We start from the raw sequence: 16,601 nt of genomic DNA, 5'->3' as shown, positions 1-16,601 counted from the left end.
CCAAGTCTAATAGCCCTTGCTGGGCTTTTAGTGGAGAATACGCACCAACCGGGCTGCTCAGAGTCGTTCTAGTAAGCTACATAAAAAAAAAAAAAAAAAAAAAAAAAAAAGTTTAGTCTGGACTAAGTTCTCACCACAATACTTGACAATTAAAAGATCTCTGTGAAAGTTCAGGTCTGTGCAGAGATTTAGAATTTGGACTTCTCGTATTTAGAAAATTAGCATGTCAATGCTCTAAGCAGGACAGCGTTCCGACATAGAACCACTTTCACAGAATCACAGAATGGYWGAGGTTGGAAGGCACCTCCAGAAGTCATCCAGTCCAACCCCCCTGCTCCATCAGGGACACCCAGAGCACGAGGCACAGGGTGGCACCCAGGAGGGTTTGAAGACCTCCAGAAAGGAGACTCCACAACCTCCCTGGGCAGCCTGTGCCAGGGCTCTGTCATCCTCACAGGAAAGAAGTTCCTCCTCACCTGCAGATGGAACTGCCTSTGTTGCAACTTGAACCCGTAGCCCTTTGTCCTGTCACTGGCCACCACTGAGAAGAGCTTTGCAATCAGAGCTGAGGTCTATTACCAAAGCTGACTCTTCTCTCCCTCCTCCCGCACTTCTGCTAAAGCAAGGCCAGGATCTGAGTRCCTGACGGCAGAGCTTTGCAGACGAGGTGCCGCGCAGCCTCGGGCCAGCCCTGCGGCCTGCGCARCGCACAGCTCCAGCGGGTTGGCATTTCACCTCTGGACACTTGCTCCTTGCCTGGTTTAGCACAAAAGACACACATGAATGCAAAGATCTCCCTCCTAGGCCTTCGCTTTCTCTCTTCCACAGAAGCACTACTCAGTCTGGAGCAAAGTTATAGTTGCTCTTGAGTGGTGGTCCTAGAAGGGAAACTAAGTGCCTTCCGAGCACYGCCGGGCATAGGCCGCGTTGGCTGAGAGCCCCCGCGCTCCTCCTGCACGAGGCTCTGGTCCGGCCAACAGCAGTCATTGCCAAGAGACATCGGCTAAATTATTTCCCTTTGTAGTCCTATGTACTTCTCTTCAATCCTGAGGAATGAGGAGTATGTGTGTAGAGCAAACCGATAGGATATATGACCTGCATTTGGCTGGTTCACATAATAAAGGATTTAACTTTAAGGAATTTGTGACCTATAAAATGTTCGCTGAAATTCACAATTAATTAATTGTAAAAGTGCAGACATTTGTTCCAATTACAGTTGTTAACCTTATTGTGCCAAACCGAGGCATTAGGTTTCCTGGGCTTGTTCTTTGTTCTGTTCCTTCTCCCTACTGGGATCCATACCCACGTCTCCCCATTTAAAGCCGATGTCTCCACACGTTTGCAGGGCCCCTTGACCTGCAGCATCTGTCACAGCAACACCTCAGCTCAAAGCAGGGGAGAAGGTGAAGGGCTTCGGGGGAAGCAGATGCCCAAAGTCTCCTCGCGTGGGCCGGAGCAGAGCGACCAGCCGGTCTCGGCTGTGGGGTGACCTGACTGTTGTCCCGAAGCCTCCTCTAGCCACAGGAGCTTCAGCAATAACCTGCTGTTCAGAGGCAGAAGCCCTGATGGTGCTGATGAGTTGAGTCTGTCTCCCACACTGCAGAAAGTGCTGAGAGGGTGGCAACCACACAAGCACACAGGGCCAGATTTTGCCCTCACTTATCCTTATGTCAACTCTCAACTGCTGCTGCATTATAGGGGTAGAAAYAGGACTTACTCTTCATAGCTTCATTTTATCTTTTATGCAGCTATTTCCTGGTTTTAAACAAGCATCATGGCCTAACAGAAACATAATTAATACCTGCAGGTGATAAATATTAACATGTTTTGTTAATATTAGGACCTCGTTTATGGACCTGCTCTTGGAATTCTTTCCAAATAGCCAACGGCCCTAGGGTAAGGCCCAAAGAATCCCATAAAAGGGATTACAGACATTAGGCCACCTTGTAATGGGGAAAAAACAATATGCAATCAGCAAAAAAAAAAAAAAAAAGGAACAAGAGATTGTGGGAAAACAGAGAATGTGGGTGTCAGACTATGTGAAAGAAGGAGAACATATGTAAGCCAAAATGTGCAACAAATGAAATGCACAAGTTTGCCTTAGACACCAAACTTTCAGCTAAATTGTTGACTCCTGTGTGATTCATCCTGCTGAACTTTAAAAGATCTCCAAGTATTAACTGCAGTATTAGAACACCAATTTAGTTCTACAGCATCTTAGTCCTTAAGGAAATATCATTACAACTCTTAAGGGTTTGTTGGAACCTCTATATTTTATTCACCAAAACTCAGAGAGCCCTTCCCCTGACCTCAGCATTCTCCGAATCAGGTAAAGCAGCTTCAGGTGTTAAGCAACTTGCTCAGTAATCCTAACATGATCTCATGGGTGTTTTCCTTTCAGATTAATCCTCATAAATTAGCCAGAAAAATCTTAGGAAGAAGTGGGCTCTGGTGGTGAAGTCCTGGCAGGATTAAAGCCAGTAGCAAAAGTGTCTATGATTTCAACAGGCCCAGAATTTCACCTAGAGGTTCCTTAGCCGTGTCGTGCTTGGCACATTGGTAAAGCCAGGAACATTTAAGCTTCTTTTAACTATAGTAATCTTATTAATTAAATGCTGTAAGTGAAGAACAGAACCAAGATGAAGTTCACAAAGCTGCACTTTTTTTTTAGATTTTTAAACGAAGTTTTCCAACATTTCATCGTTCCTCCACTCCACGTAAGCCTTTTCTTTAGAGCTGTCCTTTCTCTCCCTACAGATCAAGGCTCATTTTTCAGACTTGCAAATGGGGCCATCCATAGTATTGCTATTGTTTCAGGCAGAACGAGAAAAAGACCTTGGCATTCTCCAGGGGTCAACAACTGGAATACAATTTCTCGACTCTTTATGGTGCAGATAGTCTTGCAGGGCTGTAAAGAGAAATGATGGATTAGGGGGGTATAATTTCCCAATCAGTGATTCGACAGGATCGTTTTCTTTGGGTTTCCCTGTCCCTCCTTCCCATGGCACACACACATGTGCAGGATTTCTGCTCTGGCTGAAGAGCACCAGGAGGAAGGAGGAGCTCTGTGGGGCACAGCTTAAGATCTCCGAGCAAAGGAGCAGGGGGTTATAACAGCCCATAAAATGCACAGATTTGCTTCTTCAAAACGCAATTATCCGAACTATTTGAACGGGCATATGCAAGTATCCGTGCTGTGCCGGGGATGAAGGCGCCAGGCCGGGATCTCCTCCCATCATCGTTGCCCAGCAACAGCTGCCGGCTGGGAGGGAGGAGCGGCCTCCGGAGCCCATCGCCATGCGGAAAACGGCACCAGYGGGGAAGAAAGTTGTGCAGCGTCCGCGCGTGCAGCACGACAGCAGCTCCACTGGCCGAGGCAACCCCGTTGCAGCACCGTTTTGATACGGAATTGCTTGTCCTGAGCACAACAACCCTATCTAGGGCACCACAAGCCTATCTGGAAAAGGCCTTGGCGTTACGAGACCGCAGTGCTGAACTCCTGGTGCCTGCAAGAGTGTTTAATACTGAGCATGGAGTGCAACAGTCTCTYGGATATGGACAGTTGAGACCCCATCAGCAGCCAAAACACTCCGGCACGCAGCAATGAGCCACACAGAAACACRGAATCATTGTGGTTGGAAAAGCCCTTCCAGGTTACCAAGTCCATACCTGTGCTTCAAACACATTTAAGTGCAACGATATCTCCCTCTCAGATCTCCAGGTTCCCACTGCAAGTACTGGATCTAACAAGAGTGCAAATGGTGTCTTCTCCTGCTCCGCAGCAGCCTCCAGACGGAGCAGCTCCCGCTGCAGCCCTGCTGCCCTCCAGCACGGCCTGGGCAGAGGCCACGCGCTGCCCTTGAGGGGCCTCCCCTTCCGTCCTTCGTTGTGCATCGCCCTAGATGCTACCAAAGCCCCCAAATTTAAACCACCAGCGGATCCAAATTACCTTAGGTAGCTCTGATACTTGTGAGGAGACTGACTTGGGGGCACCACTAGGATCTGCTTTGAGTTCTGGTGCTGCCCTCAGCTTCRAGGAGAGAAGGGAATGCTCCTGTTTTGACTCAAAAGGGCTTTGGTTTTCAAACTTTTCTACTTTCCAAATGCATTAGATAAGGCAACCAAATAATAAAAGACAACTACTTTACTCTGTAGAATTTGTCATGATCACAGACCTAGATTAGCACAGTTACCCTGATGTTACTAAATCTGAGAGATGTGTATGAATTTGTATGTTTTACTAGATCTTGCAGCAATATCTTCCCCTCCAAAAGGTCCTTAATTCTCAGAAGTGTTTGATTGCCTAAAACATTGCCCCAAGTCATAAGATAAATTAACCAGAGCTCAGACTTTTTGCCTCCCCCCTTGCTAGGTAGTTAGTGAGTGCTGAGTTCCACAAGATCATTCCTGATGCCTGCTCATGTCTCTCTGCCTGCCCTGCTGTTATTGAGGAGCAGGGCCGACCTTGTCCAATATTCAAATCCTCTAGTTCTGCTGCCTTATGTTTCTTTTCCTTTTCATATTCCTCCCTCTTTCTTTTAGTGCTCAGGCAGCCACAGGAAATAGAGATTTATGGGACCTCAAAAGGTCACCTGGCCCATCCCTTTGCCCCAAAGCAATATCAAATATATCAGTTTGCATTAGTTCATTATTGGAAGTGGATCTTTTTCTGCTTTTTTTTTTTTTTTTAAAGAGGAAATCTTTTTTTCCCTACTACTCTTACCTATAAAATTGAATAATCTTGCAGCTTTTTTTGAAGGATGGTTGTGTCTGCCTGTGCTTACTTACATACAATATATGAAAAATGAACAGCATCACTTAATTATTTCAAGGATGAGTAACAACTATAGCTTATAGCTACCAAGATTGACATATACCTACACTATTACTGAAGAATATTTTTAGAGAAATCATATATTCTGCAATTTTGTAACTAACTAAGACTTGTGCTGAATTTTCAGCTTGCCACAGACACAAATACCAAAGATGGTAACCCCTGAAGTTGTCTGGAATGATGACAGAGGCCCGAGTCTTCAGTACAGAGCAGACTGCACATCCAAAAGCTGGTCTGGTTTGGTTTGGAACTGCTGGTCTTTAGAAACGCCCTGCATGGCCTTTCAATTTAGAAAACTTCATTTTCTTGTACTTGTATATAAATTAGGTAGCTCTACTCTGCCTTCACACCTGACATTCTGCCAAGGCTGTTGAGCTTTCCAAGCTACCCACAGTTAAATTCTTCCTGCAGTGACACCAGGATACATTCAAAGAAAAAAGAAAACTCACTGGACAAACTCACTTGACACTAGCACTGTAAACAGAAGACTTTGAACCAATTTTTGTCCTTCCTGGGTCCAAGCCTTCTTGTCTCTTGACACTGCCATGGGTCAGTCCATGGCCTATGCATGGAAAATGAAGCAGCAACATATTCCATACTCTTTCAGGCATCTCGGCATCCTCTATGCTGTGAAATGCTATGGATCACCACGGATTAGCCTAAGGTCAGCACGAGGYGGAGCAGCAGGTCTTTTGTTATGGAGACACAAAAATTACTTTTTGTTCATTATTCTACAGTGTGACTACCTATATCAAAACGAATACATTCATCCAGAAAGATTTAATTTAAAAAAAAATCTATTCCAGTTTTGTTTCCATGTTGTACTTACTTAAGTTCCCACCTTATTCCATCCCACTGCTCTGGATTTTACATTTTTTTTTTTTTTTATGCTTTCCTTTCCACTTTAATTTCTGTCATTCTGCAAAAGACCTTAAAATGGGAAGGACCTATACGACCAGCCTCAATGTCTTCCCATTGGAGCTGATTTCTACTGTTTCTTTTCTCACTTACAATAGAAATAAATTACTAAAATTTAAAATTCTATTTCCATTCTGAAATGATTTTTCAGAGCAAAGAAAGAGGGGACTTTTTTAAAAGATAATTTCCAATGACACCAAACTTGAGCTTTGCATTCTCTTCCCACCCTCCTGATCTACACAGATGTTCTGGATTCCCTCTCACACCTCATGCAACAGAAAAAATCAGCACTTGGCTCTCAGATGTTTCTRTTCCCACTGATGATGGGGAGATGCCAGGAATAAAATTACCTATACATGGTAGTATAAGGTGAAGGCACTGTAGTCACAGCAGCATTCTCTGTATGGATATGGGTTTCATCATCTCACAGAATGGTTGAGGTTGGAAGGGACCTCTAGAGACCATCTAGTCTAACCCCCCTGCTCCAGCAGGGACACCCAGAACATGGGGCACAGGGTGGCATCCAAGCAGGTTTTGAAGATCTCCAGAGAAGGAGACTCCACAACCTCCCTGGRCAGCCTGTGCCAGGGCTCTGTCACCCTCACAGTGAAGAAGTTCTTCCTCACATGSARATGGAACTGCCTGTGTTGCAGCTTGCACCCACTGCCCCTTGTCCTGTCACTGGCCACCACTGAGAAGAGCTTGGCCCCTTCCTCCCTACATTCTCCCTCTCAGGTATTTGTACATATTAATCAGATCTCCTCTCAACCTTCTCTTCTCATAAACAACAACTTCTCATAAATTTCTTATCTGTAAAAAAGAATCAGAGAACCTCATTTGGACTTAATTCTTATTTCTCACAGTTTCGGACATCGTTCCATGATAATGATTTACAGAAAGTTCATCATAATGAAGAATGAAATCTTTAGCTCACAGCATAGACCCAGAGCAAAATAAAAGATGTAACTACAGAGCATATATCCATGCTTGCTGAATCTGACATTAGGTAGAAAATTCCTGAAAGCTTACGTGCCAACCAGCCATGTTATCTTTGGGACTGGCTCAGGACAGCTCAGCACACGTGCACGCTGGACACCCTGTGCTTGACCAGTCTGCCGTGGACTTGCTGCCTCACTGACAGCAATGAGACACAACTCACTGAGCAGAACGACACAGCATCACACCCTGGCTCACCAGGCAAAGCCCAGTAAGGAGGTTGCTCAGGCACCTTCGCTACCACAGCTCCTTTTAAGATACTTCTTAGGTGGCACCGTCAAAATCCCTTCAAGCAGCAGTCTCTGTCACAGATACAGAAAACAAAATCATACTATTTACCATCATCAGGGGGAGTCTATTATTTTCCCTCCTCGCTTTTTTTTTTCTTTGCYGTCTGCAATAATCAGCATGAAAAACAACAACAAAACCCACTAAAAATCAGGAGAAGCCTGGGTTAAAAATGCTAATGGAAACACCTGCAGATCTGCTCTCATGCGACACCAGCAATTTCCAAAATTAATTTTCTATCAGAAAAGTTGTAAGTACTGTTACAAAGATCTAAAAAGAGAGAGCAAAAAAAGAAAAAAAAAGGGAAGAACAAGCAGGATAATGGGATAATGGTGCAAGGCAGCGCACAGCTACTTTGCATGCAGAGCTATCCGCGATTGGCAAAAGCAGCTCCGGGAGATAAAATATGCCAGGTTGCAAGTTACACAAGCAGGGAGGAGGATCCAAATGTGCTCTCTGCATCTCTGCCACGGAGTGATAAGCCAGCAACCGCTGCAGCTGCACATCAACCTCACGCACAGATCGCAGCTATTTYGCTGAAAATAACTTGTCGGCTGTGCAGGCCCAAATTGGGGCCTAGTTAGGCCTGCGGGCCTGATGTTCAGAATGTTCCCTCTCTCTCACCTGTCCCAGGCAGATGCTTTGGGCTTTCAGCCGTACTTACTAAGCAGGAAAACCCAGGTAGGATTGAGGCACATTTGGATCTCGGTCTCACAGAACCGAGAAAACTTGTAGAAGTTGGTACCACATAAATCCCTGAAATTCCAGCTCAAGATTTCAACTTGTGAGGTTAATTTTATTAATAATAATAATTAATAATAATAATTAATAATAATAATTTAATAATAATAGTAGTAATAATAATAAAGTTAACCTCACAAGTTGAAACCTCACCAAGTTGAAAAGATTATATAATAATTATTTAAAATGAGATGCTTGGCAAATCTAACAATAACAAAGTACATTTAACTAGAACATTATACRTAGTTTAAAGTATTTTGGATATGAGCATATTTTATTTTGTCTAAAAAAGAGAAAAAGCTATAATGTRCCCAAAAAGGTCTCTTCTAATAGAAAATTAGAATTTTCATTCTGGAAAGAGAAATGTTTTGCTTTTTTTTTTCATTATTTTTCTGCTRCAAGCATATAAACAAGCGTATAAAGGGCTTCAGCTTCAGTTTGTACATTGTTTACTTTGCCTGAGAATTTCTTCTAAGTAATGAACCGGATGCCCGACTCGCCCAGATCTTGTTTTCCAGAAGCAGCCAGGACCTCACCACAAGGTCTTTATTGTTGTGAATGTAAAGTCTATATGGCACTTCYTAAAGCAAAGCCTGCTGCTGTCGTTGCAGGTTCACACATATACACACGTCCTATCCCTTCCAGCTGGATGCTGTTTTGATCATTAGTGTTGAGCCTGGCTGTAAACAGGAGCAGCGACCTGCCTCTGGAGAGGACTTGCCTTGTGCCGGGGGCGTGATACCCCCCGGGGAAAGGCTGTTTGGAACTCAGCAAACCCAGAGCAATAGCTGATCAAAAAAACACTTACAGCAACGACACGTCAAACTCGGATTTCGTATTCAGCCCTTTTGGCAAAATGATAAATCACTCAAGAATTCAGTTGATGAAGCAGAGGTTAATAATTATGTATTTTTAAGTGAACTGCTTTGAAAGTCATACTGGTAAAGTCTGTAAGTTAGCAGCTGAAAAACCTAGAAACTAATAAAAGATGCTGTCTTCCCTGGAAGAAATTCCAAATGACTTCAATGGGCACAGGATGAGGGCACTGGCTCTGTATCGTTGTTCCGATGTAGACATCTGGCAAATTCACTTTCCTACTACCAAACTTCAAACATTTTGATGTTTAATCAGAAAAAAAAAATGCAGTTAAGTCTATGTGTGAACTAGCTCAGGCATTTTTAGTCATTTTGGGGTTACAGTTAATAGTCATGTGAAAGTTTCTCATTAAAAATGTTAAGTTATAATCTGAAATCTCTAATTTTCCTATATGAAAAGCAATTATATGTATGGATTACACATTTTCACAGAAGCTACACATTTTGTTTTCTCATTTTTCAATCCCTTTTTTTCTTTTTTCCCTTCAGGGACTCAAAACAAAGGACAGGTGGAATCTCCAGATCTACCTGCATTCTTGAATCTAAAAACTAAACACAGCTGAGGAGAAGCCTCTTTCTACAGCCATTCACTTTAAAGCCCTGCTAGAGTAGGAAACTTCACTAGTAACAGTTGTGCTACTGCTCAGCTCGTAGGAATTTGAAATTTCTAGTACTCATGCTAGTATTTTATTACTGTTCTCCCTAAACGACTTTACTAGGCAAAGATGTGCTGGAATTATGGAGAGTTCCTGCAGATTTCAAACATTTCTTTTGGAATTACTTGGCAACACGTGGTGAGACCCCAGCACTTTGCCTGGGGATCTACAAGAGTTCAGGCTCAGCTTCTACCAATTYCTCTTTTCCTTGCGCTACTTTTAGGAGCCTTGGGCTCTTCCTTAATTTCCCCATTTCCATGCTAGCTTTCTGCACTCCATGTGTGATACCATCAGAAACCTGTGTGGAACCAACCAGCAGAGGTCTTGTATCTGCACCATAGGGCAGAACCTTTACTTCCTGCATGGGTACAGATTTTTCAAGAAAGAAAAGAAATTGTGACAAGCAGATGATAGCAGCAGAAAATAAAACCTGCCATGACCAGAGCTATTCCCCAGCTGCTTAAACATGGCACAGCTAGGGAGTGTGAGCCCTTGCACCAACCATGGTGCCAATCAAGAGGAACCAGAAGAGGAAGCAGAGTTTTTAGATAGAGGAGACTGTGAATTCAGTTACTGTAAACATGTGCTGAGTTTATACTCAACGTGACATGGAAATGCTCCTAAACCTAAGGTGTTTATACCTTGAAAAATTAGAACTTGAAACTTGGGTTCAAGGAACCCAAGGAATTGGGTTGAAAACCCCAATTTGCTACAAGATTGCCTGCAGGAATATGGCTCCTGACAAAGTGTAGGAATGTGAGAAGTTTCCTAGGCAAGATGCAGACCCCCTTCTGCTCTTCTTATCTTCCAAGTATGCAAACACCAAGTAACACGTTGGGCTTGTTGTATTAGGTGATGMTGGCTTACTAACATTCGTGCCGTAAGTAAAGCTAGGGAAAAYTCAATTTTGGGGGGAATACTTTTGCAGCTCAGTAAAGCAAGGACATTTTTTAGAGCAGAAGATGTATAATGATAAAGTTATCTTATTAACTGCAACTCTAGCCWTTGCTTTCTTTGTTCAGAAAGTTGTCTACCTGCTGTCTGGAAATAAGGATGCAGTAACTGGGGAAACTACAGAGGTAAATTCTAATAGGCACTGTTTTAGGTCTCCTTACTCTGCTCTAGTATTTTTAATTTAAAGTCAACCACATTTCACTGAAGTTGGTAAGAAGTACAGATAGAGTAAAAGGGAGTTTCATATCAAGTTTTTAAACAGAACAAACACATCGTGGTTTATACATAATAAAGATTTATTAACCATAATAAATGACACACAAAGTCACATATAAAAAGGGGCCATATTAACAAAAGTGCCTTCTTGTCCTTTATTTTCCACGGGGGTTGGCTRGGAGCAGCACCGGCTGCTGCTTCCAGCATCTGCGCCGGCTCTCCGCAGGGTGATTGAGGAGGAGGTCAAGGAAGGAGGAAGGTTTGTGCAGTGAGACCTTGGCACAGGGCTGGCTAAGAGGCTCCACGGCTCCTCCACTGAAATCACTCAGTGTTTTGTGCCATGCTGCTCTGCAGTGCCTGTATGTGCCAAGTCAGGACACTCGCTCTTCAAGGGTGCCTTTTCTCCACTCCGTTGCACCAGATGGGCCAAACAGACCCTATTTGCAAGATGGTCCCTTTTCTTTTTCTTCTTTCTTCAAATCATTTGTCAGCCAGGTTTGCTGATAAACAACAACAAAACGAAATTAAAAAAAAAACAGACATTAGAAGACTGGAGAGCTCACAAATAAAAATCCCCATCTCTTTCCCCTCTCTGTTTTTTCTCAAATGAAATGGGTCAGATTTGTGGAGGACAGTTCAGCAAATCCATCAATGATAGTCACTTTAAGCCTTGAATCACAGAATCACAGATTGGTTGAGGTTGGAAGGGACCTCTAGAGATCATCCCATCCAACCTCCCCGCTCCAGCAGGGGCATCCAGAAGTATGGACTACCATATATACTAAAATTATGCAGTACATATCAAACTGATCAAGCAAAGACTGGTTCCTGTGGTGAAGGGGCCCCAGAAATGTTTCCTCAGAGCRGCTGAAAGTCACCCCCCCACTCATGGGGTCCTGGCTCCTTCACAGAAAGGACTTGTCCACAGCTGATGGGGGAGGCAGTAATTCACTACAGAAGGAGAGGCAACACAGACCTTCCTAGAACCTCACTCTCAAAATGTAAAGAACCTATGCTTGGAAATGCTGACAATGTCCTTAAGGTAAAGRCGGGGATTTGTACACAAATCAACCTGAAAAGCTTCCACTGAAAAGCTATCAGTGGAATGGGGTAAATATTACTGTTTAATTCAGCACCTCACTCCCCTGAACCAGGAAAAAACCTCTCAACTTTCACTTCCTAAAATAGAAGTTTTTGATTTGGGCTCTTCTCTCAGAAATCATCTATGAAGGCTTCTAGGCTTCTACCACATGTTTACATTTTATTCACAGAAAAATGCATAGTTTTTGTGATTGATTACAGAATTGCTTGCTTTTGTTTCCCATCTGTTTCAAGGGAAGACTCGGGCATGTGGGTTCAATGGAATCCCTTGTGCTGCTGTCTTCAGGCAACTGAACTTCAGCCACAGAAGATCAACACGGCCCACCAGCAGCACACAGTGATGAGTATTTTGTGTCATTTATTCTATGTAAACTTGTTTATTTTGCCCATGATTGACACTGCACATAATAATGTTCCAATAAAATGGCTATTTGAAAAGGTGCTTCCTTTGTTCCCAGTCCCCACATAATTACAGACTATTGTGAGAGAGGAAAGGATGGAGTGAAGAGAAGGGGTCAGTTCTTACGCTTGTGAAAAGAGGGAGAAAAGGAAAGAAAGGAAGAAAGAGAACAGCAGAATTAGCAGTTGTGAATAAACCTACCTGGGCTTCCTCTCCTTTTCCAGCTGGGATTTGCCTTTGGGCTGGTAAAGTCCTCGAGGTGAGTGTAGCTCCTGCCTCCTTCCTGAGCGCCTCCTCAGCCAGCTCGTCCACATCCATTCTGGGATTTCTGAGGCTCCTTCTCCTCTGTTTCGAGCTCATGCCCATATTTTTCGTTGGCAGCTTTGGGCTGACTCTTTGGTTGATTCCCTTGAAGAAGGGAAGTGTTACTGATGCTCTCACATCCCAGCCTCTGTATTTTTCACTCGCAGCCTCCAAAACCCACCGTGATCCTCGTGAGGACACGGCAGCTCCTGTCTGCAGGGAGCTCCACGCAGTGACGCCGTTGAGCTCACGCACATCCCAACGCGCAGAGTATTAGAGAAAGTTGAGAGAAATCGCCTTGCATTGCTGGAAAACAGGGTCTGAAGTTGGAGGTGAATCGCTCAGAGCATTTGGAAAATCCTCAAGGGCTGTTGGTCTTAGCAAAGGTAACACCCGAGCTGCTCAGCACCACGGGAAGAGACAAGTTCTTCCATCTGTGAATGGGCGTTTAGCGGATCCTGGTGCTCCAGCTAGACCCACCAAGGGCTTGTGGTGAGCACGTGCTGCCAAAACGCAGGCACTGCTGCGTGGTGCCCAAGGAGGTTGGTTCTGTGGGTGTTTTTATCAGGCAAGTCATGCTGCAGAAGCAAGACGCTGCGGAAATACCATTCTRAATTGCTAACAGTTTGTCTAAAGCACATTGAGAGCACTGGAGAGATACACAGGAAATAAAATGTCCTGCGTGCCACCATGTGATTTTTCATGACAAAACACAACAGTTTTATTTCCTCCTAAATATCCACGTACCCCCAGACCAAACCTGCAGGCTTATGCACGGGGCATGAGAGCCACGAGGCAGGCAAACTTGCTAGGAACACAATTTCATATTTAGACGTGGGCCTTTTGCTCTTCAGACAATGGAGGAATTGCTAGGAGCTCTGAAAATGTGTTATTAAAACAAATCTCTGCTACTCATTTAGAAGCTAGACTGGCAGAAGCTACTGTTAAATCCAGGAAATGAAGACATTCGATTTAACTGCTCCTTCTGGAGAGGGAGATAAGAAACAAAGGGACGAGCCCCTGGCARGAGCGGCCTGGGGAAGCCCTTCCCAGGGTATTCCCTGGTATCCGCAGCCGGGGAGGCCGGAGCAGCTCCTGGGAGAGGCACCGTGGCCCCTGCCCATCCTGCCTATCCAGCATTTGGGTTATTTCAGCTTCAGGGAGAAGCCGTTCGGGAAGTGACAGAGATGAACTGGGTTAAATGCTGTAACGCAGTACTTATTCACACCACATTAGGCAGAGGAACACTAAAATTAGGCATAAAATTTTATTCCCTTGGCAATATCCACTAGGACTGCCTAGAGACAGGAGAAGAAAAGGGAATTTCCCTTGGAAAATAAAAGCAAGGTACTCAGACGTGATCCCCATGCTTGGAGCACTCCATCCCTCAAGTCAGCATCACCATTTCTGTCTGTGYGCATGAAACGTCACCAGAGAGGCCGGAAAAATAAGCCTGTCAGTAATGAGGCTAAAGCATCAATTAAGGGCTTACTACACTCTCCTTTACATTCTGTCCTTAAACAATCTCATTAATTCCAAAAGATGCAGGAAAACGAGCTGTTTACTTCTGATTTTATTGCATCAGAAATATGTCTGGCCTATCCCTCTATAAAAAGGCATCMCAGGCCTTTATCTAAGCTCACAGGAGTCAAAGAACTTGTGCCCTTTGCGGTCTGAAAAGGGCTCATGCAAAGTGGGAACAAAACAGCAGCCCTCCTAAAACGTGGGATGGAAGTAATATTTTAAAAAACGCCGCTTTGCCCTGATTCTCTGCACCTTGGTGAGTGGGGACGGGCAGCACTTTGAAGGCTCAGGCCGCRCTGGCTGCGGTGGTGCCAAGCGAGCATCCTGCCCCAGCAGAGCAGGGCCCTTCCCATCAGCTCCCCGGTTAAAACCTGCCCCCCTGACATGAGCTGTGAGGCACGGGGGCTCTCAACCCTCCACAGAATAACAGACTSCGTCGCTGGCTTGGTTGAAGATCTGTGCTCTTACAGATGTTTATGAATTTGCCTGGTGCAGGGCTGTAATCAATTGCTTGTGCCGGAGCCCTAGGACGCTGAAAATCCATCCTGAAGGAAACTGGCTGCTGCTGAAACCCATTGCCCAGATGCATTAGGCAGGTGGGAGCTGGAGCAAAGCAGAGAGGCTCCTGGCAGAGGCAACATTGATTTCTTAATGTTTACAACCCAGCAGCCGGTTCCAGACCAGAGCTGATTTGATGGATCTCTATGGGGTGCCCTGCAGCCCTGATTATTTCCCCGACCAACTTGTCTGGCTGGGTTCCTGGTGGCCGCGCGCTGGAGCTGCAGCTTCAAGGCAGGCGCATTTAACTAGCAGGCACAGTGCAAATCCGAGCCGGGATCAGATCCGATTTTAAATCCGATCTAATAACAATCCTTGCTGTTCTCCTGGCTAAAAGCGTGATCCCTGTTAARGGATCAAAAATCCTATTGTGGATTTATTTTCCCTGCCTGTCTCCACACCCTCTTCCCCCTCCCAGCACTCTTCCCTCTTCCTTTCAGTTCTGTTACATGTTGCTGCCTTTTCCTCCATGGCTGAAGTAGCCTGWGTACTTCCAATGAGAGCAAAATGCTGTGAGGGATTCTGAAGAGATAAGATGGCTCAAAATCCCACAAAAGCACTGGCTTGCTCTCCTTTTGAAGCTGCTTTTGAATTTAGGATTTGTTATATACGGGGATGAAAATGGTCTGCACCGTTTTTCATTGCCCAGAAATGTGGCTGTGCTTCTGCTTTAGAACATCTTTGAGGATCTCATGGAATTCCTCTGCACTGTTACGAGGAAGCAGAGGTCAAGAAGCAACCTCCAGCCATGAAGTTTTCGTGCACTGTACTCTCAAGAACTTGGCATCCAGATTGAGAGCTCGTCTGCATGATGTAAACATCTATCCAGTTCAGACAATTGGTATTAAATGCAATATTTCCATGCTGATACTCAAGGGTGTATGTGCATTTACTGCCAAACTACTTTTCTTCCACTGGATCTTCCAACAAAACAATGACTGTGCTCAGAGCTGATGGAGAAATAGGTTTGAACTGGGAGAACTTTGTTTTGCAAATGTGCCCATACTCTCCACTTAAATAAATGTCCRTGCTCGTTTCCCTCGGAAATCTGATGGATGGGGATTTATTTATTTTCCTTGCTTCAGAGTCTGCACAAAAGCTGGGCTGGCACAGGAGCAGTTGACAAAGCAGCACTTTCTTTGCCGTTCGTGCTGCAAAGTTTTCCTGCCCACCTATTAAATTGCTGCATATGCCTGGGCACCTACGTGCGTTCACCAACATACACCTCTCACACTCCTTGCTCARCTGCTCGACACAAGAATTAAGCAAAAAGGAGGAAAACAAGCACAAAAAGCCAGCCAGACACCCAGAAGTGGCTCCTCTTCCTCCCTAATTGTCTTTGTCTCCAAACACCCATTCGCTCCATTCCCCACTGTGGAAGATACCGGAGAGCCGAACAACAAAGTCGCGCCGTGACCCGGGAACCACGACGGGAAAACGGGTGTCCCCTTTGGAAGCGCAGCCCCGTAACCGGCCCTTGGAAGGGGAAACAAAGAGGCTCGCAAACGCCCGGCGATAGCGGGGCCCCGTTGTCTGGCGCGAGGGCAGAGCAGCCTTCACTCTCCGGAAAGTTCAGCTGCAAAACGCCGACACACAAACCCAAACCCTGCCTTAGAGCCCTTCAACATGCACTGCCTTTTGCATTTACCCCTCCTTATCATTCACCCTTTGTTTCAGGTGATAAATTAATGTAATTTTGAAAAGTCGAGTCATCACTTTTTTTTTTTTTTTTTCTTTCCCCAATTAAATACCTTGCTTTATTGCATGCAGTCTTACCTCCCTTGGCATTTCTAATGCTCGGGGTGCTCTGCTGCCTCTGCAATCGCTTGCAAATGTGCCATGTTGTAAACAAGCGAACACCCGTACATCAACCAGCACAGCCACCAAGTTTAACCTTTTCCTGCCAAAGTTGCTCAAACCCGGAGAAATCTCCCCAAGTAAGCGCTAACTGCCCGCCCGGGGTTAACGGCGCCTTCCCAGGCACCTTTCTTATTGTCTGCAGAATGACACTACAAAGACTTTGATTTCTTGGGTGATTTATGAAAATAAAGCTGCAATGTCAAGCACGAGTATGGACAGGGGAGGGGGAGATGTACAAAGAGAGGCAAAAGCTGAATGTCCTTTGGGATTGTTTGCTGCTCTCTCCAAAACAACGGAGCTGAAGGTGACAAAAGAGCCCACACCTCGGAAATTGGAGGCAATCCTGCTTTTCACACCTCGTCGATTAAAAAAAAAAA

General features: G+C 44.8%; 1 protein-coding gene across 4 annotated transcripts in view; it reads right to left on the bottom strand.

The window, feature by feature from the left end:
• The window catches only part of MYT1L (myelin transcription factor 1 like), a 293,470-nt gene that overhangs the window by 269,858 nt on the left and 7,011 nt on the right, over positions 1–16,601 (bottom strand). The window lies entirely within an intron of this gene.

This window comes from Nothoprocta perdicaria, unplaced genomic scaffold, assembly GCF_003342845.1.
Source record: "Nothoprocta perdicaria isolate Ctin4 unplaced genomic scaffold, notPer1 scaffold_19, whole genome shotgun sequence".
Classification (NCBI taxonomy): domain Eukaryota; kingdom Metazoa; phylum Chordata; class Aves; order Tinamiformes; family Tinamidae; genus Nothoprocta; species Nothoprocta perdicaria.
Note: the sequence above shows the minus strand (reverse complement) of the source record. Positions and strands in the feature narration are given on the sequence as shown.